This window comes from Henckelia pumila, chromosome 2, assembly GCF_033568475.1.
Source record: "Henckelia pumila isolate YLH828 chromosome 2, ASM3356847v2, whole genome shotgun sequence".
NCBI classification, from domain to species: Eukaryota; Viridiplantae; Streptophyta; class Magnoliopsida; order Lamiales; family Gesneriaceae; genus Henckelia; species Henckelia pumila.
The window spans coordinates 62,772,793-62,800,744 of record NC_133121.1 but is presented as its reverse complement, the minus strand read 5'-3'; the positions used below and the strand labels follow the sequence as shown (position 1 = coordinate 62,800,744).

Here is a 27,952-nt window from a genome sequence, read left to right as displayed (position 1 = left end):
CGATCATATTACGTCAGGCATGACGATTGGCTAGATCGGAAGCTTCGATCAGGATCGGAAGCTCCGATCACCCTATCCAAAGTCAACAAGTGATATTTTGACACGTGGCAGATCAGGATCTTCGGAAGCTCCGATGGCAGGATCGGACGTTCCGATCGAGGTTCGGACGTTCCGATCGAGGATCGGAAGTTCCGATCGTTGTCTATAAATAAAGGGCCGAGGCTCCATTTCCAATTGCCAATTCCGAGTGTTTCCCTCTCCTTTCTAGTCTATTCGAGTTGTTCTAGCCTTCCTAGGCTTGACCCAGCGGTCGGCGAGGCGTTCGGTAGTCGTAGCGGAGTTGTGCCCAAGTTCTGGAGGCATCGACATCAAAGGGCTAATGACGGACGAAGGTATAGCTTTTGCTTCCTATAAATATTTAGGAGTATGCAATAGCTTAGTGAAGGCTTTTAGAGCACTTTAATGATAGTAGTATCATTTGGCAGTGTAGAGCAGACTATAGGCGTGGACCTAGAGTTGGTAGAGCTTGCACTGTTTTGAGGTACGGAAGTACTGTTCGAGATATCCTGACTGAGTATGCATGTATTATGTGACTGCATGATTTATATGCCATGATATTATGCTGCATTCATTTGCATCTTGTTGTATCTCTTTCGAGATGTCTGTTAGTAGGGTTGTACCCTATCCTGTTAGTGGATGGACTTCCATCGATTTGGGTCCGGCGTATCCACGGTTATCTCGGTATGGAAGCCACCTCCTGAAGCGACGGCACAGCGTGCTGCATACCAGGGCCCGGTCTGTCTCTGTTATCTGATCCTTGACCTCGAGTTTATAGGGAGTTCACTTTGCATGCATGTATACTCATACTCTCGTACTGAGCGTTTTATGCTCACGTCTCGTACTCTGTGTTTCTGGACACCCTATTCCATGGGGCAGGTTTGCGATTGGACGAGGCGGGTGGATCCAGGAGGGGCTAGTCAGTGGTTGGCCAGCTGGAGCTTCGTCTAGGTTTTATTACTGTTGTTTGGGTTGATACAGCTATTCGATTTGGTTGTATATTATTTGGATAAATTACAGATTCCTTTACTTGGGATTGTATATTGTTTATGGTTTCCGCAATTTTATTCTGATATCTGTTTAATTAAGTTAATTGCATGTCTAAGTTCTATTAGTAGGTGATCCGGATAAGGGTCACTACAAATAACATGCGAAAGATGCGCCACATACTTCCTTATCATGGAGATATGGAAAACATTATGTACACCCTCCAAGTTTGGTCCTATATATCTTGGATTCAATTTACCTCTCTTTTCAAATCTCAAGACACCCTTCCATGGTGACACCTTCAAGAACACATGGTCACCTACTTCAAACTCCAAATCCCTACGCCGTTTATCGGCATAACTCTTTTGTCTTTGAGCTGTCAACATTCTTTCTCTAATCTTGGCTATCAAATCCACTGCCTGAGTTATTATTTCCGGTCCCAAAACAACTTTCTCTCCAACTTCATCCCAGTGCAAGGGAGTTTTACATCTCCTCCCATACAATGCCTCATACGGAGCCATGCCAATAGTTTTTGATAACTATTGTTATAGGTAAACTCCACTAAAGGAAATTTTGACTCCCAATTTCCTCCAAATTCATTCATACAAGCCCTCAACATGTCTTTGAGTATCTGGATCACTCGTTCTGACTGACCATATTTTTTAGGGTGGAAAGTTGTGCTGAAAGCTAACTTCGTTCCCAAACCTCGGTGTGAACTTCCCTAAAAATTTGAGGTGAACTTAGGATCTCTGTTTGACACTATTCTTGTTGGAACTCCATGCAATCTGAAAATTTCCCGAACGTACAACTCTACATATTCATCGAGAAATTATTCCTGACTAGAAGAAAATGTGCTGACTTCATTAACCTGTCAACTATCACCCAGATCGAGTTCATCCTTCGTGGTGTAACTGGAAATCCTACCACGAAATCCATAGTGACATCTTCCCACTACCATGTGGGTATAGGAAACAATTTCAGAAGTCTTGCTGGCCTCTGGTCCTCAATATTCACCTGCTCCCATGTCAAACATTCACTCACAAATCTTACAATATCCTTCTTCATACCTGGACAACAATATAAGGATTACAGGTCCTTATACATCTTCGTACTACCTGGATGAAGGGAATACAAAATAGTATGGGCTCCAGTCACCACCTCTACTCTCAGTGAGTCTACTGCGGGCACCCACATCCTATCTTTGTGATGAACAATTCCATCTTTGACGGTATACAGTGTACCACCCTTAGCCTCATCTCTATTCCTCCACACCATTATTTGTTCATCAAAATCTTGGTCTACTCGAATTCTATCAAGCAAACTTTGCACTACTATTAAGCCTGATAGAGTGCCTACCTCCATTGGCTCAGATACCTCCAATTTTATCCGCTCAAAATCTGCAATTAACTCCTGTTGAACTGTCAACTGGTTCAATGTCGTAGATTTGCGACTCAATGCATCTTCTACTACATTAGCCTTATCTGGTTGGTAGCTAATGTCACAGTCGTAGTCCTTCACCAAATACAACCATCGCCTCTGCCTCATATTCAACTCCTTCTGAGTGAAGAAATACTTTAGGCTCTTGTGGTCGGTGAAAATCTGGCACTTCTCACCATAAAAATAGTGTCTCCACAGCTTCAAATCAAAAACAATTGCAGCCAACTCAAAATCATGATTCAGATAGTTCTTCTCATGAATCTTTAGCTTTCATGATGCATAAGCTATCACCTTATCATCCTGCATCAGAACAGCCCCTACCCCATTCTTAGAAGCGTCGGTATAAACCACAAAACGACTTGTGCCTTCTGGAATACCTAGCACTGGTGCTGACATTAATCTTTCCTTAAGCTCTGCAAAAATTTTCTCACACTGCTCTGACCACATGAACTTCACTCCCTTCTGGGTAAGATATGTCAATGGTAGAGCAATATTGGAGAAATCCTGAATAAACCGCCTGTAGTAGCCTACTAAACCCAAGCTTCATATCTCTATAGCATTCTGTAAGAGTGGGTGCCCAGTGAGCCAACTGTGTGGCTATGGGCTTTGATGACTCTTTGTATGAACAATCTTTTGTTTAATATTATTTACACTTTTATGGCAATGACTTTATATTACTTCATATTGTTATATTGTGATATACTATTGTTGTTTTGATAAAGACCTTGAATATACTATAGTGTATGTAAGATGTGGTAGAACATGGAGATGTCTATCATGAAATACATCTTATAGTCACTGTATGTTCTAAAACCGTTCCTAGTCGATTGAGCCGTCCGATAATAAGGATAAGGATCGCTCGAGTTTGAGACTAGCATTTGCGATGCGGAGTACCACGTTTCATTGGTAGGGAACATGGAGATGTTCGAAGCATGCAAATGGATATTCATAGGATGAATAGTCGAACTACCCTATCCGGACTTTCCAAGTGGTTATCACTTATCGAGTGGATAAAGTCCGCGGTTTTGGTTGTACACCATTAGTCCTTACGACTTGAAACATCATGGAGACTCTATATGCTAGTACTGTGCTTTGACTCGTTTACCGACTCTGAGGGGGTCATCAGGTGTCGAGATTGGGTACAGTTACGACACATATAGGAGTCAATGCATTGTTGTCAAGGATTCACCACATACTTGCGAGTGTGGATATCCTATGCGATCTGAGGAGATATTAGTGTGACAAATCTCTGGCCAGAGTACTTGATGTGATTTAAGAAATGGTTTCTTAGTAGCACATGCGATGTCACTAATTTGATCTTCAAGATGTATTGCATAGTTATCGAATCTTGAGCGACTCTCGATATACCAATGGTTGTTGATTCGATCGGGATATATGGATGAAGGGACCGTACTGTACGTTAACCAAAATCTACTGGTTCTTGTAGGCACTATCAGTGATACCTAGGGAATCATGGGGCGATGTTGCTAGGCGCTTTACCATGATTCGTTGGGCAAGTCGGAAAGTGTTGTTCCGAGTCACAAGGAGTTGTGAGCCCACGGCTAGCTGTATCCCTGAACCATTGAGGGTCACACAGTGTAATGGAGTTTTAATCCCCGTTGAGATAGTTAAATTTAAAGAGTTAAATTTAATGAACTAAGGAGTTGGACTTCTTAAATAAGAGTAAGGGAGTAGGATTTCCTAAAATGACATAGGGATGGACATTTTTGGAAACCACTGAATTCGGATTCAGGAAAATTTATTTTGACTTTAAAACGTGCAGAAATGGTTTCTGTGCACATTGGTGAAATCGTTTCATCAATCGGAGTCACGATGAATTTTATATTAATTTCTGAACGAGCGGGCTTTGCTTGTCGGGCCCCAGCTTATGACTAATGGGCCCTAAGGTGTTAGTGGCCTGCATTATAAATAAGTTATTTCAGTACAGAAATTACACACAACAGGTCATAATTTTTGAGACAGGATTTTCGAAACCCTACCCCTCTCAAAAACGTTTTCGGCCGACCCCTCCCCTCTGCCCGAGAAAATTCCGGTCTGTGATTTTGAATCGCAGTAAGGAATAACGAATCAAATTCGTGTATTCTCTTCGCAGAAAACTTCTGATAGATTTTCTAGTGCAATCTATCAGAGGGATTAAACCTCTGTTCGTGGACCTGATTGAAGGCGTTCATCGGTTCCAGGGAGAGACAACAAGAGCAGAATTGTTCTGTTGGTGTCCATTAATCTCGTTGCGAGATTTGAGGTAAAATTTATTTAATTGTTATTTAAATTTTACACACACGTAATTCAATTGATGAACGGTTGATACCCATACCATGGAAACGTTCCATGAAAAATTTTTAAACTTCCGCTGCACCGGGTATCAATCGTAATTGGTCTGGGAACTCGCCAGTTTTCCAACAGTGGTATCAGAGCCAGGTTGCTCAGATCAATCGATTGAATTAATCAATTGTACAAAATTTTTGAGTCTCGGTTTATGAAACAAAATAAATATTTTTAATAAAAAATTTTTTTTTTTTTTTCGGGGGCGAAACCCGGGCAGCGATTGGATCGCTGCCCGGAGGGGGCAGCGATGGTCGCTGCCCCCAGGGGCGGCGCACGGCGCCGCCCAAAGGGGGCGCACGGCGCTGCCCAGGGCAGCGCTGTGCGCTGCCCAGCGCAGCGCTGGGCGCTGCGCAGGGCAGCGCTCGGCGCCGCCCAGGGCGGCGCACAGCGCCGCCCAGCGGCGGCGCCAGGCGCCGCCAGGGCAGCAAGCGTTGCTGCCCTAAGGGGGCAGCCGGGCTGCCCCGGCCCGCGCCCCGGGTGCGGGCCAACCCGGGAGTGTCCCGGGTGGCCCGCGGGAAAAATTAATATTTTATTAAAAATTAATTTTAATATGTTAAAATTTTATTTTTGGTCCGGTCAAAAATTGTTTTTGATTGGTTCACGAGATTTCGGATCGAATTGTTCGAGTCCGTAAATTTTAAAATTGATTTTGGATAAATTTGAATTTTTGGAAAATTTTAATATTTTATCCGTAAATTGAATTTTGAAATCAATTATTTTGGTACAATTGATGATAAGATATGATCTTATGATATATTAGATAAAATATGATTTTATTTGTAAAATTGGATTTTATAGATAAAATATGATTTTATTTGATATGGAGATAAAATATGATTTTATATGTGAAATGTGATTTTATATATAAAATATGATTTTATCTTGTTTAAATTTGAATTGCCACAGCATGTTATCCAATAAATTAATTTTGAATTAAATGTTATTGGATAAGGATGATCGATTGCCATGACCAATTTTGTAGGTGTATGTTAGGAATTTACATTTTGTCTTTATTGTTGTTGGTTTTATTAATGGGCCTGGTTTATGGCCCGATATGAATGTCATATGTAATAAAAGTGGGCTTGGTTTATAGCCCGTTCCCACCCCCTAAAAATGTATCCCCTACTTGTCATTGTTATTTATTGTAAATACATTAGATTTAGTGGGAGATCAAGATTTGAAGATGGTGGGCCCAGCAGACAATGAAGACTGAAGAAATGTAAATTGGAAGCATATGTAATAGGATTGCATTTGCATACTGCATATTACCTAGGATTGGACTAAGACCCGTGATTGGCAACCACGGGTCAATTAGAAATGGAATCGATCATCCTATATAATATGTGATATTATGATTGTATGCATGTTTAGACATAAATTGCGTGAATCCGGCAATGCATGCAATAAATTAAATATGATGAGACAAATATTTTTATAAATAAAATCCCTCATTTTAAATATGATTTAAAATTTATATCAAGATAAATAAAGGAAATTTAAATATTGTTTAAATGTTCCTACCTTCCATCAACGGTCAATGTATGTGATGCTACCCGCGGATACGGTCCGGCTCATATTATTGGGGGGGCCCGTCCGTCGGAAAGCTGTACATTGGATCGACAAATGTTGTAAGTTGGGTGGAACTCCCATGGGATCGGCTCATATTATTGGGGGATCCACATGGCGACCGTCCATCACAACTTAATATTGATGGGTCATCTTGACATGTCACTTTAAACGGCGTCATATTATTGGGCCCTTATTGGACATGAGGTAAATACATGGGGGTTGCTTTGGAAGCAATTGGGCTCTACCTTTTGAGAATTATGGTTGGCTGATATTATTCGGGACCATAAGTTTGTCAATTGGACTCCATGTTCTCACTAAGGAAAAAGTTTCCCGTTTTCACTAGAGGGTGGTGAAATCGTTAAAATAGTGGGAGTGAGATTCATAAAATAAAATTCGCCAATTTTATGTCTTAGTAAATTATTTAAACAATCATCGATAATTGTCTGTTTTATCTCAGTAATCCACATGTTTCTGTTCTCCAACAAAACAAACTTATTGACGCAAACAATACAGAATGATTCCATAAGTTAAGATTGTCCTAAGTTCGGAAAAAGATTTTCTAAGTGTTAGAAAAGGCTTCTCCGAAAACAGCCCCGGCTAATGTAACTGCCGAAAGGTTGGCCGAATTAGAGAAATGGTTGGACCATGATCTCAAGGCCAAATGTTACATGAAAAATTGGACAAGTCTAAACAAGTTTGCCATCACTGCAAGAAACCCGGTAATTGGAAACGTAACTGCAAGGAATACCCCAAGCAGTTGCGAACTGCAAAGGGTATGTTTTACATTGAAATAAATGTTTTTCTTAATACTACTTCTTGGGTATTGGATACCAGATGTAGATCTCATATTTGCAATGAGTTGCAAATGATAACAAGAAGTAATAGGATAAGGATGGGTGAGACCCAGTCAAGGCTCGGGAATGGTTCCAGAGTTAAATCCATAGCTATGGGAAATATTTATTTTTGCAGAACGGTTTTAAGTTACTTTTGATAGATGTTTTATTTGTTCCAGATTTAATTAAAACATTATTTCTGTTTCTATGCTAGATAGAGATGGTTATTCTTGCAATTTTGTGAATGAGATTTGCAATATTTACAAGAATGAATGTTTAATTGGAAATGGACAATTTGAAAACGATCTATACAACTTAAAACTAAAAGACGTTCCAATGAATTATGTTGATAAACCGGCTACAACAAACAAAAGGAAAAACGATAGTCAAAACCCGGCAAACCTATGGCACGCTAGGCTAGGTCATATTTTCTCAAGAAGGATGAACAAGCTAGTGGGAGAGGGCATGTTTGATATGTCTGATATTAACTCTCTACCTACTTGTGAATCCTGCCTAAAAGGAAAAATGACTAAATCTCCTTTTAAGGGGAAACCTGAGCGTAGTCAGAATCAGTTGGATTTGATCCATACAGATGTTTGTGGTCCATTTAGAGTAGGGACTCAACATGGCCACACCTACTTCATTACCTTTACTGATGATTATTCAAGGTATGGGTATTTATATTTAATGAAATATAAGTCTGAAGCATTTGAAAAGTTCAAAGAATTCAAGGCTGAAGTAGAAAACAAGCTAGGTAAAAGTATTAAAGCACTTCGATCGGATCGAGGTGGAGAATACTTGAGTACCGAGTTTTTGGACTATCTGAAAGAGAATGGGATTCTCTCTCAGTGGACTCCTCCTATGACACCACAGCTTAATGGTATCGGAGCGTCGTAATCGAACTTTGTTGGACATGGTTCGATCTATGATGAGCTTCACTGAGCTTCCACCTTCGTTTTGGGGCTATGCGCTTGAAACGGCGGTATTGTTGTTGAACAACGTCCACACTAAAGCAGTGGACAAAACACCATACGAGTTATGGAATGGCAAAGCTCCTAAGTATTCGTACTTGAGGATTTGGGGATGTCCTGCTTACGTGAAGCGGACAGTGGGAGATAAGTTGGATAGTCGATCCAGCTTATGTTATTTTGTAGGGTATCCAAAGAATTCAATCGGATATTATTTCTATTATCCTGCTGAAACAAAGGTGTTTGTTTCTAGGAATGCCACCTTCTTGGAGAAGGAGTTCTTATTGGATAAGAAAGGCGAGATGATGGAACTCGAAGAAGTTCGAGAAGAACCCAAAATACAAAATAACGATCCTACACCTCAGGAACCATTGCTGGACACGCCTGCACCTAGAAGATCCGAAAGGACTTCTAGACCTCCAGTTCGATATGGTCTTCTTCTTGAAGGGGATCAAGATGAACCCGACATTGGATGTGATCCAAGAAACTTCAAGGAAGCAATTTCTGATGCGGATTCGAATTTATGGCTTGAAGCTATGCAGTCAGAATTGGATTCGATGCATACAAACCAAGTTTGGTCTTTAGTAGATCCTCCCGATGGAATTGTTCCGATAGGGTGTAAATGGATCTACAAAAGAAAGCTTGGGCCTGATGGTAAGGTATTGACCTACAAGGCGCGATTGGTGGCTAAAGGTTATACTCAAAGGCAAGGAGTTGACTATGACGAAACCTTTTCACCAGTTGCAATGTTCAAGTCCATAAGAATCCTAATTGCCATAGCTGCATGGTATGACTATGAGATATGGCAGATGGATGTGAAGACTGCTTTTCTTAATGGAGACATTAAGGAAGAAATCTATATGAGGCAGCCTGAGGGGTTCACATCCATGGGAAGCGAGCATAAGGTATGCAAGCTTCAGAGATCAATTTATGGTCTAAAACAAGCATCAAGAAGTTGGAACCAGAAATTTGATGAAACAATAAAAGATTTTGGTTTCATCAAGAACCCGGAGGAACCTTGCGTGTACAAGAAAGTAGTTAAGGATGCGGTGACATTCTTAGTACTTTATGTTGATGACATCCTACTCATTGGGAATGATGTAGGGATGTTGCAGTCAACAAAGATATGGTTATCAGGTAGATTTTCGATGAAGGATTTGGGAGAGGCATCCTACATTCTTGGGATACAGATCTATAGAGATAGGTCTAAGAGAATGATAGGACTCACTCAATCAACCTACATCGATACCATATTGAAACGGTTTTCAATGGATGGGTCCAAAAGAGGACATCTACCCATGTGTCATGGAGTTTCTCTATCCAAGTCTATGTGTCCCAAGACTGATGAAGAGATAGAGAATATGACACATGTACCATATGCGTCAGCTATAGGTAGTATCATGTATGGGATGATATCTACCAGACCGGATGTAGCATTTGCTCTGAGTGTCACGAGCAGATATCAGTCTAATCCTGGTCAAATACATTGGAAAGCCGTGAAGGACATTCTTAAGTACTTGCGAAGGACTAAGAATATGTTCATGGTTTATGGAGGACGAGAACTCAAATTGGAAGGCTATACCGACTCTAGCTTCCAAAGTGATGTGGATGACTCGAAGTCAACCTCTGGATTTGTGTTCATGCTCAATGGCGGTGCTGTCTCTTGGAAGAGTTCCAAGCAGGACACCACAGCGGATTCCACCACTGAGGCTGAATACATTGCAGCATCAGCTGCTGCTAAAGAGGCCGTTTGGATGAGGAATTTCGTCCAAGAGTTGGGCGTCATTCCTGAATTTGTTGGTCCAGTCCCGGTGTACTGCGACAACACGGGTGCCGTTGCTCAAGCAAAGGAACCAAGGTCTCATCAAAGATCCAAACACGTACTGAGAAAATACCACATAATCCGGGAGATTGTGGAAAGAGGAGACATCATTGTCGAACGAGTGGCCTCTGCAGACAATATCGCTGATCCGCTTACTAAGCCCTTGCCAGGACCATTGTTTGACAAACATCGCGAAGCAATGGGTCTACGTAGTATGACTAGTTGGCTATAGGGCAAGTGGGAGATTGTAAGAGTGGGTGCCCAGTGAGCCAACTGTGTGGCTATGGGCTTTGATGACTCTTTGTATGAACAATCTTTTGTTTAATATTATTTACACTTTTATGGCAATGACTTTATATTACTTCATATTGTTATATTGTGATATACTATTGTTGTTTTGATAAAGACCTTGAATATACTATAGTGTATGTAAGATGTGGTAGAACATGGAGATGTCTATCATGAAATACATCTTATAGTCACTGTATGTTCTAAAACCGTTCCTAGTCGATTGAGCCGTCCGATAATAAGGATAAGGATCGCTCGAGTTTGAGACTAGCATTTGCGATGCGGAGTACCACGTTTCATTGGTAGGGAACATGGAGATGTTCGAAGCATGCAAATGGATATTCATAGGATGAATAGTCGAACTACCCTATCCGGACTTTCCAAGTGGTTATCACTTATCGAGTGGATAAAGTCCGCGGTTTTGGTTGTACACCATTAGTCCTTACGACTTGAAACATCATGGAGACTCTATATGCTAGTACTGTGCTTTGACTCGTTTACCGACTCTGAGGGGGTCATCAGGTGTCGAGATTGGGTACAGTTACGACACATATAGGAGTCAATGCATTGTTGTCAAGGATTCACCACATACTTGCGAGTGTGGATATCCTATGCGATCTGAGGAGATATTAGTGTGACAAATCTCTGGCCAGAGTACTTGATGTGATTTAAGAAATGGTTTCTTAGTAGCACATGCGATGTCACTAATTTGATCTTCAAGATGTATTGCATAGTTATCGAATCTTGAGCGACTCTCGATATACCAATGGTTGTTGATTCGATCGGGATATATGGATGAAGGGACCGTACTGTACGTTAACCAAAATCTACTGGTTCTTGTAGGCACTATCAGTGATACCTAGGGAATCATGGGGCGATGTTGCTAGGCGCTTTACCATGATTCGTTGGGCAAGTCGGAAAGTGTTGTTCCGAGTCACAAGGAGTTGTGAGCCCACGGCTAGCTGTATCCCTGAACCATTGAGGGTCACACAGTGTAATGGAGTTTTAATCCCCGTTGAGATAGTTAAATTTAAAGAGTTAAATTTAATGAACTAAGGAGTTGGACTTCTTAAATAAGAGTAAGGGAGTAGGATTTCCTAAAATGACATAGGGATGGACATTTTTGGAAACCACTGAATTCGGATTCAGGAAAATTTATTTTGACTTTAAAACGTGCAGAAATGGTTTCTGTGCACATTGGTGAAATCGTTTCATCAATCGGAGTCACGATGAATTTTATATTAATTTCTGAACGAGCGGGCTTTGCTTGTCGGGCCCCAGCTTATGACTAATGGGCCCTAAGGTGTTAGTGGCCTGCATTATAAATAAGTTATTTCAGTACAGAAATTACACACAACAGGTCATAATTTTTGAGACAGGATTTTCGAAACCCTACCCCTATCAAAAACGTTTTCGGCCGACCCCTCCCCTCTGCCCGAGAAAATTCCGGTCTGTGATTTTGAATCGCAGTAAGGAATAACGAATCAAATTCGTGTATTCTCTTCGCAGAAAACTTCTGATAGATTTTCTAGTGCAATCTATCAGAGGGATTAAACCTCTGTTCGTGGACCTGATTGAAGGCGTTCATCGGTTCCAGGGAGAGACAACAAGAGCAGAATTGTTCTGTTGGTGTCCATTAATCTCGTTGCGAGATTTGAGGTAAAATTTATTTAATTGTTATTTAAATTTTACACACACGTAATTCAATTGATGAACGGTTGATACCCATACCATGGAAACGTTCCATGAAAAATTTTTAAACTTCCGCTGCACCGGGTATCAATCGTAATTGGTCTGGGAACTCGCCAGTTTTCCAACAGATTCTTCGGAGTAACCCAATTCCAAACTATTTCTACCTTAGACGGATCCCCCTCAATTCCCTTAGCTGAAACTATTTGACCCAAAAATGCAATTTGCTCAAGCCAAAATTCACACTTACTGAACTTAGCATACAGCTACTTCTCCTTAAAAATCTTCAACACTTTAGACAAGTGCTGAAGATGCTCCTCCAGACTGCGAGAGTATATCAATATATCATCTATGAAGACTATGACAAACTCATCCAAGAAAGGTTGAAACACCCCCGTTCATGAAATCCATGAAAAATGCTGGTGCATTGGTTAACCCAAACGGCATTACCAAGAACTCGTAGTAGCCATAGCGAGTCCTGAACGTTGTCTTCTGCACGTCTTCAAACTTCACCTTCAGCTAGTGGTAGCCTGATCGCAGATCAATCTTAGAGAACACCACCACTCCCTGCAATTGGTCGAACAAATCATCTATCCTTGGCAAAGGATATCCGTTCTTCACTTTAACTCGGTTCAGCTCTCTGTAGTCAATGCACAACCTCATTGACCCATCTTTATTCTTAACAAACAACACCGGTGCACCCCATGGTGATACACTCGGTCTGATGAACCCCTTGTCTAGTAGTTCTTGCAACTGATTCTTCAATTCTTTCATCTTCATCGGTGCTAACCTGTACGGTGCCTTAAGAGCTACCTTGGTACTAGGTACCAACTCTATTCTGAATTCAACTTCCCTGACTGGAGACAATCCTGAAACATCATATGGAAAAACTTTTGGGAAATCCTTTACAACTTCCACCTCTTTGAGTTTCGGTCGCCGCCTCTCCTGATTACCCGTTGACTTGCTAGAAAACCTTTACAACCCTTATTCAATAGTTTCCAATCCTTACCTGTTGAAACCACATACAACATTCCCCTCTTAGATGCAGCATAGAACGCAAACAATTCTCCGTTCTGAACTTTTAAAGATACGGTTCTCTTCTTGCAGTTGATAGTGGCCTCATGCTGATACAACCTGTAACGCCCCGAATTTATCTTAATTGATTTTATTTGAGTTAATCGGAGATTATAGAATTCTAGGGCTGATTTGTTATTGATCAGGGTATATTTTGCAATTTTCAAAATTTTCAGGGACTAGATTGCAAATATTGACTTTATTAGATATTTATAAGCTTCTAGACTCACTTCATCTCCTCCAACACGCCTTCTCCTTCATTTTTGTGCCTCCAAACATGATGACTTCAAGCTTTTTGATCTCTCGGTTTGCCCGATCCGTCCGATAAAAATTTAATCCTAAGGCAGATTCGCGATCCCAACAGTGAGAGCTTCGTTCTATCGTAAGTATTTCTCCGATCAGTTACACTTCAATTTTTGGATGTTCTTAGAATCGAATGAGTTTCAGATATAATGTTCTTGAACTAGTTCTTATCATATATTCTCAATCGGATTTGAAAAAGATAGTCGTACGGAATTTTTATGATTTTTGGTAGCATATTTCAAAAATGGGGTTTTGAAATTTGTTGGATTGAAATTTTTATTGATGATTTGGTATTGTATTGAGTTAGTTTCGATGTTATACTGCTGTCTGTGATTTCAATTGATCAAAATATAGCCGTTATGCCGCCGGTTTGAGTTTTGGGTTATCGTTTGATTTGAATTTATTGAACCATGTTAGTTTGGGTTTGATTGTCGTTGTTGATCCTCTATTGCCTCCGTACATATTGGTTTGAAGATTGTGGAGCCTAGAGTTAGCAGATTTCAAATTGTCAAAGAGTTAGTCGAAGAACGTTAAAAAGTTTTACCTTGATCGTTTTAATTATAGTTGAATATATTTTGATATTAATCTTTTATTGTAGCTTGTATAGAGTTGGAGCTTTTGAATCGAAAGGTATAAGCAGATATCGGTTAAGCGGGATAGAACACTCAAGATATATGGTTCTTGAGTTTTCCCAAAATCACATACTTGCATCAATACTTGTTCTAGAGTGGAGAACTTGTATTTTGTTTATTGAACTCTTGTTATTAATTTAATTATGGTTTAATTCTTTGCGTTTTCTATATGCATTCATCTCGAGCCTAAATCTTTGATTTCAGCATGTTGAACGACCCTTTTTGTTTAGACATTTTGTGGGCTATATTCGAGTGGCCTGGGTTGTAGAAGTTCACCCAGTGTCAGCATACTCCTTATAGTCACACCAAAGTCTAGAGGATGGAGATACGTGACACTACCTAGATCGGGAGAGTCTGTGAGTTGTTACGTGATCTCATCCTCGGGATCCCAAAAGAATATCAGAAATTCCTTGATTCAGAGTTGATATCCCGGTTTTAAGACATGAATTTCATTCGTATTAACATTGAACATGTTGTCTTTATATCATGTTATTGATATATTACTTGTTATTGCATGTTATGTTGCTTTTTCAGGGAATATCATTCTCACCGGAGTTATCTGGCTGTTGCTTTGTTTTGTATATTTACATGGAAACAGGTGGGGCAGGATCGAGTCAGAGGAGACTTGGTTAGCATCGATATCGAGGGATAGAAGTGGGACTTCGGTTTATAAATTGAAAAGAATGTCAATCTAGTTTATGTTTTGAGAGCATATTTAGAACTCGAACTTGTTTGATGTTTGTTGTATCAAATATTTAAATATTGAGGATTTCATGTTGTCGTTGCATGTATTTTATACCTCTTTATGTATTGAATGGAGTTGGGAATGGTGTTTGAATTTGAGAAGTCTGTTTTTTGAGTTCAGATTTGGGCTCGCTCGCACTTTTCTCGCTCGATCGGTAATGTTTTACAGATTGAGCGAGAAGCCCTGGAGATGTTGAGCAAGGATTTTCTCGCTCGATCGGTAAGAAGTTACCGATCGAGCGAGGCACTGTTCACCCGAAAAATAAATTTTTTTTTATTTGCGTTTGATCTTGCTTCTTTTATGTTTAGTGATTTTTTATCCGAGATTAGATTTTTAGAATCGAGGTCTCACATTAAGTGGTATCAGAGAGATAAGTTGTTGGTTTTGAACTAGAAGTGAGCGGGGTAGATCGAGTCTGCTTGAATTGGCTTCTCGCATATGATTGAGTTATTTATTTGATTATTTGAATTCCCACCGCCAGTTACTCCTCTGAACGAACAGGCTAGTACCAAAACTGATCAGATGGACGTCACAGTGATGCCTATGGAAACTTGCTGAAGAGGTTTCAGTCGTTCAAACCGCCAACCTTGAAGGGTTCCAAGAATGCTATTGACTGTGAGAGTTGGCTGGATGACATTGATCAGTTGTTCGATTCTCTCGACTATTAAGATGACCGCCGAATCAGTTAGTGATTCATCAGCTACAGGGTGTTTCTAAGAGCTGGTGGATTTCGATGAAAAAAGCCCTTGAGAATCGAGGTACAGTTGTCACTTGGAGTTTGTTCGAGACTGAATTCTATAGCGTTTTTTTCTAGTATCTTATAGAAAGGACAAAGTGCTGAATTTGCCACTCTGAAGCAAGGTAACATGAACATTGAGGAGTATGTGTCTAAGTTTGATAGCTTGATAAAGTTTGCACCGCACTTTGCCGACAACGAAGAAGCAAAAGCCGACCAGTTCATATATGGTTTGAACCCCGAGATCTTTACGTTGGTAAACACTACTAGGCCTGATAATTTTGTGGATGCCATGAATCATGCAAAGAGAGTTGAATCAAGTTTGATGAGATACAGAGGAGCTCCGTTTGTGCCTCAGCAGCCGAGACAGTCTCAGAACCAACTGTCTCAGTATCAGAACCAACCGTCTCAGTATCAGAATCAGCCATCAACCACCAAGGTTTGAAGGAGGAAGCAGTGGAGGTAACAGAAGGGATCATTTTAGAGCAAAAGGGAAACAGTTCAAGAAGATAGGGAGCAGTTCTTCTAGCTCCAGTGGCTCCAAACAGTTCGGTTCAAGATAGAGTTCTGGATTTTCATCTATGTTTTGCAACAAGTGTGGAGGTAGACACTCCCAAGAGCAGTGTAAAGGAGTTTTCGAGAACTGCAATATCTGTCAGCAGCCAGGACACTTTGCTAAGGTGTGTCCTCAACGAGGTAATGATTGAGCTCAAAGTGGGAGTTATTCTAGACCGACAGCTCAGCCTGAAAGGCAAACTTCTGCGGTTCACTCCTTCCAGCATCAGCAACAGAATCAACAGTGAGGTAACCCAAATGCGAACCAGCCTCCGAGACAACAAACACGAGTCTTTTATCTGACTGAGGATCAGGCTCAGGCAGCACCTGACGATGCTATAGCATGTAACTGTTCGATTTTCAGTTATTCTGCTCATGAATTGATTGATACAGATGCGTCTCACTCTTTTATATATGAGAAATTTGTTTTGATGCATGTCTTTCCTTGTGAGCCTTTGCCTGCTGTAGTAGCTGCTACTTCACCTTTGGGTGGGGGAATTGTGTTCGTAAGATTGGTTCGGAATTGTGAACTATGTTTCAAAGGTAACGTGATTAATTTCGATTGTATTGTTCTTGGACTGTTAAATTTTGGCTGTATTATTGGTATAGATGCTTTGACCAAGTACAGGGCTACCGTTGACTATTTTCAAAAGTAGTTTGTTTTAGACCAGAGATGGCAGAGGAGTGAAAATTTTTCGGTAAGGGTTCTCGATCCAGAATTCCTTTAATATATGTGTTGTCGATGACTCGTTTTTAACAAAAAAGAGCAGAGGTATTCTTGATTTATGCAGTGGATGTCATGAAATCTAGACCAGAATTGGTTGATATACCAGTGGTTAGAGAGTTTGCTGACGTCTTTCCAGATCAGATTCCTGGATTGCCGCCTATTCGAGAGATCGAATTCAACATTAAGTTATTGTCGCGTACTCAACCGATTTCCAAAGCTCCTTATCGTATGGCACCGGTCGAATTGAGTGAATTAAAAGAACAGCTCGAGGATTTGATTGCCAAGGGATAAGGACTAAATTTTACCATTTGAATAATAAATAAATTAGTCCAAGACTCAAAATATCGGGTTACTATAAATAGAAAACATACGTTGAAGCATCAGAAAAGAAAATATAGAGTTAAGATTTTTCCCTAATTTTTCGAAATTCCCGACCGGTACTGTAGCAATCCACGTTTTTTATTTTTTTGGTCATTCACCAGAGCTCCGATCAAAGATTCGAACGGTCAGATTGTAGCCAAGATCAAGAAAAATCTATTGGTATAAAGAAATCAAAAATCCAACGGTTGGATCGCCGGGAAATAGGCAAAGAACAGACAAATTTTCGAAGGTACTATTCATCATCTTTTTCGCCAAGATTTTCACAATTTTAGCTCGTTTTTGTTGGTTCTAAAGATAGTAATCGATTCTTTGAGTTGTGGGGAGCATTTCCTTAGCTCATGGGAGCATTTTGGTCCAGAAACGGCGTAGATCGAAGCCCGGAAAGTTTATCACCGCCGCCTGGTTTTTCTCCGATCTCCGACGCGTTGGACCTCCATTCAGGGCGTGGCTTAGATGGTTGGAATCGTCTCGTTGAGCTCTATATATTTGGAAAATTTCATAATTTTTGGAGAAGTTTTGCATCGCCGCCGCTGGACCGCCGCTTCGCTGCCGTCTTCTTCGATTTTCCGGCGACCTCCTACGAGTTAACCATATTTTATCGTCGATAGATCCAAATATCCAAGTTTCGAGTTGAGATTTGAATCAGTGAAGCGGTGAGAACGCGATAAAATTTGCAAATTTATCGGTCAAAGTTTGACCAGATTTGACCGATGTTGACTTTTGTATATTATGTTATTTTTTCGCAGATTCGATGCTAGTCGAGGATATTTAAAAGAAAGGATCAACTGTTTAGGGGTTGGAACTTTTCCAGACTTGGAAAACTGAGGTATGAGCTGATGTTGATTTTCGAAGGGAATGAATACTCGAGTGAGTTTGAGATTCTCGAGTTCCCGATTAAAATCACATACTTGCATGTTTATTTGATTCTTCGATATTGAATGAGAATTTGAATGATTTAATTGATTTTTGATATTATTTGAAAGACATGAGTTTGTCTACATGAAATTCTTGGAAGTGATTTATATATTCGATTTGAAAAGCATGAGATTGCTTATTTGAATTACTTCAATGACTTTCGATATTATCACTACAACAAAAATGATTTTTCGCAGCGCAACATTAACGGCATGTAATAAAAGCACGCCGTCAATGCTATTATTTACGGCGTGCACGTTTTTGTGCGCTGTTAATAGTAGCATAGTTATAGATACAACATCGTGCAGGAAAAGCACGCTGTAGATAGATATTTCAACGGCGCACTTTGTGTAGTCCGTTAAAAATAAATATTTACGACCCATTTTGTGCGCTGTTACTAAATTATAAAAATTTGATTTTTCTTTTGCAGCACACCTACAAGAAAGCTGCCAATTCTACCGACCTTGTTCAATTCTATATCCCAAATCTTTCAACCCAACGCAAGTTACAAGCTTTTTCACCCAACCCAAATCCAAAACCTTTTTCCCCTTCGTTTTTCACCGCCGTTGCCGCCGCCTTACATCCACTGGAAATGGGCCAGCAGTAACCCCCGTGAGTTGTAGCTCTTGTCTTGTAGCTTTTACCCTCAATTGAGAGTTTGATATTGAATCGAAGTTTTCTTGCGAGAAGGCGTGCTGTTTTCACAATTTCAGTCCATTTCGAAGCTAGCCCAGCCATTTTCCCATAATTTCTATCGAGAATAGATCCCTATTCGAGCGACCCTGCTACCGATTACTGTACATTGCGAGTCCAACCGGTTTTGTTTCGATCTTTGGCATTGTTGAGCTCTATTATATCTCCTTACATCATCTTTCATTGGCTGTCCCGAGTTCTGAGCATCTTCTCCGTGCGACCGTCACTCATCTCTGGTTTTTCCAATCCTGTTGTTTTTCTTTTTGTTTATTGGTTGATTAATTTGCATCTTAGAATTCTTAGCTTAATTTTTTTCAAGTGTTTGAAATCGAACCCTAGAATATGTTGATTGAGGAATTATTTGCGTCTAAATGAAAATTGGATTGAGGAATTTGAATTTCTATATTAATATGGCTCTTAAAAGAGCTTTTGAGCCATCAATTCATAGCAAAACATGAGCTTTATGGTTAAGGTACTCAATTTTGATGCATTGTTTTTGGTAGTTTCCCCTGTAATGAATGCTTTCTAAGGAATTTGCATATAATGGGCTAGGGAAGTTGTTTATTATCTCAGACATTTGAAATGATTGAACTTTTATGAGTCTAAGTGGTATACTGTTCTTGCGATTGAGCTAAACTGAATGTTTTATGATGACAATCATGTTGGGGTTGCATATCTTTTCAGAGGTTGTTTTTTTGCTAATATGAGAGTGATAGTTTCCACCTTTGCGAGTTGGTTTAATTCTAACATGTTTGCGAGCTACTAAAAAATAATGGCTCGAAATATAATATATAATTATATTATATTAATAAAATATTAAAGTTCAGGACAAACTAATTAACAGACTAATTTGGGCTCAAGTTCGGGTCGAATTCGATAATTTTAAATATGAATCAAATATTTTTTATGCCGGCTCGAAGAAACCGTGTTCATGTTGGTTATTTTACCCATGTAGTAGTTGAATTTTCTTTTGGTGTATTTACCATCGAGACTATTTTTTATCGAAACACTTCCATTTTATTTGTGTTTGTAAACTCATTCGGATGACACTTGCAAAATAATTTTCTAGGAAGTATTGGATAAACAAAAAGGTAACCGCAAAGAAGTGGTGAGTGCTGAATAAGCAGAAGAGTTGAAGATGAAGGAAAAGAGAAAGTGGGAGCGTGAGGTGCTTGATGTACAACATTTATATATTTTAGTACAAATTATGATGTCAAAATTTTTTACATGAAGCTATTATTATCTGTAGAAAAATTTGCCCAGGAAGAATGAAGGAGATTGGAGGCAGCTACAGAGACATTAGAAGATGAAGATGAAATCAAGGCAGGCATTTCTTTCTCTTCTTGTTTGTGTTTGATTGCTTTTTCTGAATTTTATTTGAAATATAGACTACTGTGTTGTAAAATTTTCTAGAACGGTACCATCCAATTGATTGCTAACATATTGTTCATAATATTTATTGTCAAAATGATTAGGGAGAAGAGCAACATAAGAAAGAAAAGAATGGAATCTCTCTTGTTGATGTGGCTTACCGTCGAGCAAAAGCAGTGAAAGCTGCGAAGAGGGTTGTAGATGCTGGCAGGATTATGAGAAAGACGGATAAGAAGTTGAAGCATCCTATCCAAAAGAATAAATCCAGAACAGAAGAGATGCAGGAACTTTTCCAAAATGATATGAGTGAGAAATGGCAGAAAAGAGCAATGGGAGAGGAGGTGCGAGGAAGAAATCAGCGTTTAAGAGCATATCAAGGTATGAAATTTTATGTGTTTCCTGTCTTAGTTCTGATCATGCAAGCCATAATTTATCCATCTATACACCAAGAATGTTTTGCATGCAGTTATAAGCGCAGATAGATTAAAAAGGTTAGCAGTACGATGTGTTCTCGTTCAGCTCTATGTCCATGCTGCTGTATGGAATGGACATGCAAACATGGGATGAATTAACTGGTCAGTTCATCCAATCTCGGTTTTGATAAGTGAAATCTGAAGCGGTGACACTATGAGGAATCTTGGCAATTTTGATTTAGTTATCCTTGCAACTTATATATTATTATATTTAGTATATTGTTTTTTGATAGTGTAAATATAAAAGCACTTAGAATTTGAACTCTCAAACCCGGAATAGAGGACTTGAATTATTCAGTAAAAGTATTTTTTCCTCATTGAGTGCGATAACAAAAAACCCAAGTACAAACATGCATAAATTATATGTATGCTGAAACAGAGCAAAAAAAAATCCTCAACTTTGTTTTAAAAGATAATATCTCTTCCTTCAGAGAAGAAGATATTGGCCCCGTTTGGTTTCAAAAGTCAGGCCAAAAAAGCACTTTTTTAAGTGCTTTTCAGTTAACAAGGTGTTTGGTTGATAAAAAAAAGTGCTTAAATAAGCACTTTTTAAAGTAAAAATTAGAGCTTTTTCAAAAGCCAAAAATTATAGCTTTTAAAAGCACTTATTTTAAAAAATCTCTGCAAAATCCAAACGGGCTCATTATCTCTTCAATCCAAAAAAAAGATATTATCTCTATAGTGTTAAAGAATATATGTCTTAAAATTTTAAGTAGAAGCTAAGTTACTTGTTGAGCTAGTTTATCTGAATTCAAAAATATTACACAGTAATTTAATCATTGTAGTGTTTCTTTAATATGTTCTGGTAGATGAATACAAATAATACGTGATGACAACATGTTGAACGACAATTGATGATGATGATCATCATATTACAAATGTGGTGAAGAACAAGTGTGTTGCATTTGGTTGTCAATGTTCTAATTGATTTTGTTGTTTATTAACTTTTATGTCTTCTTCTAACTGATTTATTAACTTTCGGCTCTATTTATTCAATACTTAACATGTTGCAAGTGGATGTTTAGATGTCGAAGTATTAGGGATGCCAAACAAATTATCAGAATGCTTTTGTGTAGGAAGGTCAAGTTTGCGTTTTCTTTTGTTCAGCTTGATTATTTCTATTTAACACTTTACCATCCACCTTTTGTTATTATCCGCAATAGTGTATAGTCGCTTTGTTTCTTCTTTTTTATTTGCAGAAGGCTACAAGAAGTTCACAACCTAAATTTAGTGGACAACCTAAATTCGTGAAAAAGCTCGAGCTAGAGTTTACGGAATGGGCTTTGGAGTTGCTTGGATTGATGGTCTAATAGTGGTCATGTGTAGTTAGTTTGTGAGGGATTTGCATTTTGTTTATGGTGTTGCGACTTCTATGATAGTATGATGAACAAAAAAACGTATGGTTATCTAAATTTGTAGCCTTGTGTGATTGATATAGATACTATCTGTGTTCTTATATCTTGCTAGTTTTTGAGATATTTTGTATCGCGTTTTGGATAGTATGATAAAGAAACTCGTGTATTAACTCTACGAGTGGATTGGACTTGAAATTGTGCTTAGTTTGTTGTAATGACTTGGTTCTTTCGTTTTTTCATAAATGAAATTAAAATTTTTTGTTTAGTTATTCGATTTCATTTCTTGGTTTAGTTTATTGAAGTTTTTGTTACGTTCGCATCATATGAGACTATCTATGATCAAGTGTGTTGTCGACATTTTGTCAATAGTTTTTTTGCGGCGTGCATTGCAAGCTATTGATATGTTACTTTCCGCAGCGTACATCGTGCACTGTTGAAGTTACTTTCCGCAGCGTGCACCGTGTGCTGCAGATAGTAACTTTCGCAGCACACAGGTGCACGCTGTGGAAGTATCTTTCTGCAGCGCTCAGTGCACGCTGCGGATGTTATTTTCCGAAGCGCGTAATGCGCGCTGCCAATAACTTCTAGTATCAACAGCTTTGAATTGTGCAGCATGCACTGTGCGCTGCGTAAAGCTATTTTGCGCGCTGCGGAAAGCAGTTTTTGTTGTAGTGTATATTCATGAGTTTGAATATACGAGTTGAATGTGTTGACATCTTCGATACATTGATGTCTGAATACACAGATTTATTATTTTCGATTCGATTAAATTGCATTTAATTCATATGCATTCATCTTGAGCCAAATTTCTTGATTTTTAGAGGGCTAAGTTGTCCAGATTCGAATTAGACGTTTGGGAGCTATATCGAGTGGCCTGGGATGTTGAGTTCACCCAATGTCAGCATACTCCTATAGTTGCGCCAAAGTCTTGAGGTTTGATACGCGTAGCACCACCCCGAGCAAGATCGTAGGTGGGTTAGTTGCGTGATCTTGACCCCGGGATCCCAACCGATTGTCCGATATTCCTTTGATTATCTGATTTGATAATCCCAATTTTTAAACACATGCATTTCATTTGCATTTTCGTTGAAGAATATGAATGTATATTATGATTTTAATATACTTACTTGATATTACATGTTACATCGCTTTTACTGGGATTTTATTCTCACCGGAGTTATCCGGCTGTTGTCTTGTTTTGTATGTGTACTTGACAACAGGTGGGGCAGGAGCTAATCAGAGTCGGTATGGTTAGCTCGGGATCGAATGATAGATGTGAGGCGTCGATTTAGGAGTCGAATAACTTTTAGAACTCGGTTAAATTTTGAAGCATGCTTTTATTGTCGAATTTATTGTATTGCATGTATTTTAAACCCCGATTATTTTTAGAATTAATATATGTCTAAGACCGAGTTTAAAATTGTTTCTTTAGTGAGCCAGAGATGATCTTGCTCGAGCCGTATATTTTTCTAATGCTCGAGCGAGACACTGTTCTTGATAAAAAAAAAATTTGTTGATTGTCTTGGCTCATTTATTTATGGATGATTATTTTACTATTCAATATTAGATGATTAGAATCGAGGTCCTCACAGACGTCACCAATGAAGCATTATCTTCGGAGCCTCCGATCCGAGTTCGGATCCTCCGAACCCGTTCGGAGCCTCCTATCCTGGTTCGGATCCTCCGAACCATCGGAACCTTCCCGGCCATTTTTGAGTATCCTGGATCCATTTTTGGACTCCGTTAACCCATTTGAAATTTTTTTAATCATATTTTACTTAATCTAACATGATTACACGATTAATTACTCATTAATCGTTAATTCCGGATATGGGTTACTACATAAATAGTTCACTCCTCATCAGTTGGACTATCGTCGTCTAACCAGCAGGGTTCTTCAATGTCTTTAGTAGGTGCACTCCTGATCTGCTCAATTACAACATCATCAACTTGATTGATCAATTGCTACCAAACATTTTTATCAGTGTAATGCATCTCGATAGTATTGGAAGTGTAGTTGTCCAGGGTGGTGTACCAGAAATTCTTGGTGATCCCGAATACAGACATTTGAATAAATTATTCAAAGATGAGAAATAAGCTCGCTCTGATACCACTTGTTGGGGATCGTGTGAATGTGTGAAATTCTTCCTTGAATATCCTTCTTTACTTGGCACGAGTAGCTCAACTGTTCTAATGTTTCTGCTACTGGGCAGTTGAACTATTGTTCTTTCAAGTACAAGTCCAAATATGATTAGCAACCAACTCTGGTCTTTTTTGTGTGTCAATGTTAATCAGCCAACAGGTAACTGTACGGAATGAGGCCAACTAACTGATAAGTGAATTTTATTCACTTAATTTATATATGATTTGACTTGGATTTTGTGATGTATAGAGTGGATTTTATGCGTGTTAGTTGTTGTTTTTGTGAGATGCAAAGAATGACGTAAAGTAGCGAGAAAAAAGCAGAAAGATGAATTATGGAGCAGCAACTTCAAAAACTTACTAGGAATTATTGAGACATCCTAATCCAATGCCTACCATTCAGATTAAATTTTAGGATCTTTTAAAGCTGCTGTCAAAATTTTAGCTCGATCCGACGGTTATAGTGTGATTTATGAATTTTTGAAACTTGTCGCGTGCTGGCTGAAGCCCAAAATAAGTGTCATATGACACCACAAATGGGTCTTTGTTCCATGTGCCCTCAATCTTGGCTAGATGTACATAGTTTAAGCCTGTCACCTCAACAACACTCCATAATAGCTGGTAAACATGGGAAGAGAACATCTCTGTGGGCTCTCGGAAGCCAAAATCTTTTGAAACTGGTATTGATGGAAGGGAAGGATCTTGGGGATGTGTGTATGATAATACTATCGATGAGCTCAAATTGATATACTCTTGAATTCCGTCATCCTCACACTTGAGTGGCAACATATTTCCATCATACCCTATTTTTTTCAGAACATCTTCCGACTGAGGTTCAATAAGAAGAGAAAACTCAAACACCTCTAAATCTTCAGCATGATTTGATTTGCACTCCAAATCCTGCTTTTCTGAGTCATCATCATTCAACCAAATCGGGTTGGTCACTGCTTGAGTATCTTGCTTCACTTCCTGTTCTTGGTGTTCATGGAGGATTGATCTCTTGATTTTCTCTATTTGATCCACAAGGTGGCATCTAGAATTGATTAGATCTTCTATAGCTTCCTTAGTCGATGCCACATACTTGCTCATTATATCCTCTAGCAGATGTAATATCAATTGAGAACAACTTTCCTCCTCCTTCTGAAGCTCGAATGGTAGGTCTGTAAAATCCGGATATTGAGTATCTTGTGGGTATTGGTGGCTCCAAACTTGTGGTGTAAGATCCCAATACCAGTAATAGTTAAATTCTGCCATATCATCCAACAGGTGTATCATAATATCATCATCTCGGCAAAATAGTGGACTACCGGTTGTGAAAGCTCCATAAATTGCTCATCTTCTTGTCACTGCATCCAAACCATCAAGAAAAAAGGTAAGGAGAGAATAGTTAGAAAAATCATGATACCGGAAGATGGTTGCAAAATCTTTGAATCTCTCCCATGCTGCGTAGAAAGGCTCTCCGTGTTGCTAGATAAAACTTTTGAATACTTGTTGATTTGACATCTCGAAGTATTACACCATAAGATTTCTTGCAAAAACAGATAAAAAAAAGCGGTGAATAAAAGTAAAAACAAAAACACAAATAAATTAAATGCCTTCCCCGGAAACGACGCCAAAATTTGGTAGCGCTTAGTCGTATCACGCCCAAATTAACCCAACTCAGTTCAACTAAATAAAAATGTATTAGCGAGACTAGGGATCATTCCCACGAGAAAGGTTCAATTTATTGTGTTCTTAAAAATATTGAAAATAAATGAAAATGTGGTTTTTGAATTTTCAAATTAACTACTAATAATTAAAAACAGATTAAAATAAATTTTATTGACTAGCGTGAAAGAATTAAAATTATGAAAAATTAATTAATTAGCAAACCTGTTGGAACACGCGTTCTCTGATCACACGGATGTGATACCCGGAGCAGTGGAAGTTAAAAAATTTTATTTTTTGAATTTGGAACGATTCCATATCTTGGGTATCAAATCCAAACGATTAAAATCTTGCAAGTAAAAATAAAAAATCACAATTACATATTTTTACCTCTTCAAGCAATGGCTTGATTATGGACTCCAACAGAATTTAATCTGATTGATTGCACTAGAAATCAATCAGATGTTTATCGTAGAGAATAAACAGATTTGATCTGTCAATTCAGAAAGTGACTTTTTGGAAAAATCACAGACTGAATTTTCTCAAAAAGGAGTAGGAGAATTCGAAAATTTCCCTTCAAATAATATATGTGTTTTCGAAAATCCCAAGTAGGAATTAATGTAGTGTTTTCGAAAACTTCACATGTATTTATATATAATTTCTAGACTGGATTATGTTATATCTATATTAGGACTCTAACTCCTTAGGGCCTATAATCCATAACTTAAGCCCAACAAGCCAAGCCCGTTATTATAGAAATTAATATAAAATTCATCATGACTCCGATTGATAAACCTATTTCACCAATGTGCACAGAAACCATTTCTGCACCTTTTAAAGTCAAGATAATTTTTCTGAATCTGAATTCAGTGATTTCCAAAAATGCTCATCCCTATGTCATTTTAGAAAATTTCACTCTCTTTAATTAAGAAGTCCAACTTCTCTTTCGTTAAATTTAACTATCTCAACGGGATTTAGTAATCCATTACTTGTGTGACCCTCAATGGTTTAGGGATATAGCTAGCCGTGGGCTCACAACTCCCTATGACTCGGAACAACAATTTCCGACTTACCCATCGAATCATGGTAAGAGCGTCTAGCAACATCGCCCCATGATTCCCTAGGTATCACTGATAGTGCCTGCAAGAACCAGTAGGTTTTGGTTAGCGTACAGTACAGTCCCTTCATCTATATATCCCGATCGAATCAACAACCATTGGTACATCGAGAGTCGTTCGAGATTCGATAACTATGCAATGCATCTTGAAGATCAAATAGTAACATCGCATGTGCTACTAGAAAACCAAGTAACCTAAATCACATCGAGTACTCTGGCCAGAGATTTGTCACACTAATATCTCCTCAAATCGCATAGGATATCCACACTCGCAAGCGTGTGGTGAATCCTTGACAACAAAGCATCGACTCCTATATGTATCGTAACTGTACCCAATCCCGACACCTGATGACCCCTTAGAGTTGGTAAACGAGTCAAAGTACAGTACTAGCATATAGAGTCTCAATGATGTTTCAAGTAGTAAGGACTAATGGTGTACAACCAAAACCGCAAACTTATCCACTCAAATAATAATAACCACTTGGAAAGTCTGAATAGGGTAGTTCGATCATTCATCATATGAATATCCATTTGCATGTTTTGAACATCTCCATGTTCATTACCAATGAAACGTGGTACTTGGCATCACAAATGCTAGTCTCAATCTCGAGCGATCCTTATCCTTATTAGCGGATGGCTCAATTGACTAGGAACTGTTTAGAATATACAGTGACTATAAGATGTGTTTCATAATAGTGATCTCTCTTTATTCACTATCTCATCTTACTTACACTATAGTATATTCAAGGTCTTTACCAAAACAACAATAGTATATCACAATATAACAATATGAAGAAAGATAAAGATAATGCCATTAATTAATGTAAATTATATTAAACAAAGATTGTTTATACATAGAGTCATAAAAGCCCTTAGCCACAAGTTGGCTAACCGAGCACCCACTCTTTCAATCTCCCACTTGCTCTAAAGCCAACTAGTCATACTACGTAATTCCATTGCTTCGCGATGTTTGTCAAACAATGGTCCTGGAAAGGGCTTAGTAAGTGGATCAGCGATATTGTCTGTAGAGGCCACTCTCTCGACAGTGATGTCTCCTCTTTCCACAATCTCTAGGATGATGTGGTATTTC

General features: G+C 38.9%; 1 long non-coding RNA gene across 4 annotated transcripts; it reads left to right on the top strand.

Annotated features, from left to right (window-relative positions):
- The first annotated feature begins 18,511 nt into the window (after positions 1-18,511).
- On the top strand, positions 18,512-22,150 carry LOC140882276 (uncharacterized). Of its 4 annotated transcripts, none has more exons than XR_012150184.1 (5): positions 18,512-18,993; positions 19,827-19,925; positions 20,007-20,080; positions 20,233-20,506; positions 20,595-22,150. It is a non-coding gene; the product is annotated as an uncharacterized lncRNA (long non-coding RNA). The 4 variants fall into 4 exon arrangements; XR_012150185.1 differs by having other exon boundaries at positions 18,512-19,007; XR_012150183.1 differs by having other exon boundaries at positions 18,512-19,925; positions 20,595-20,703; positions 21,627-22,150.
- Positions 22,151-27,952: the final 5,802 nt, after the last annotated feature.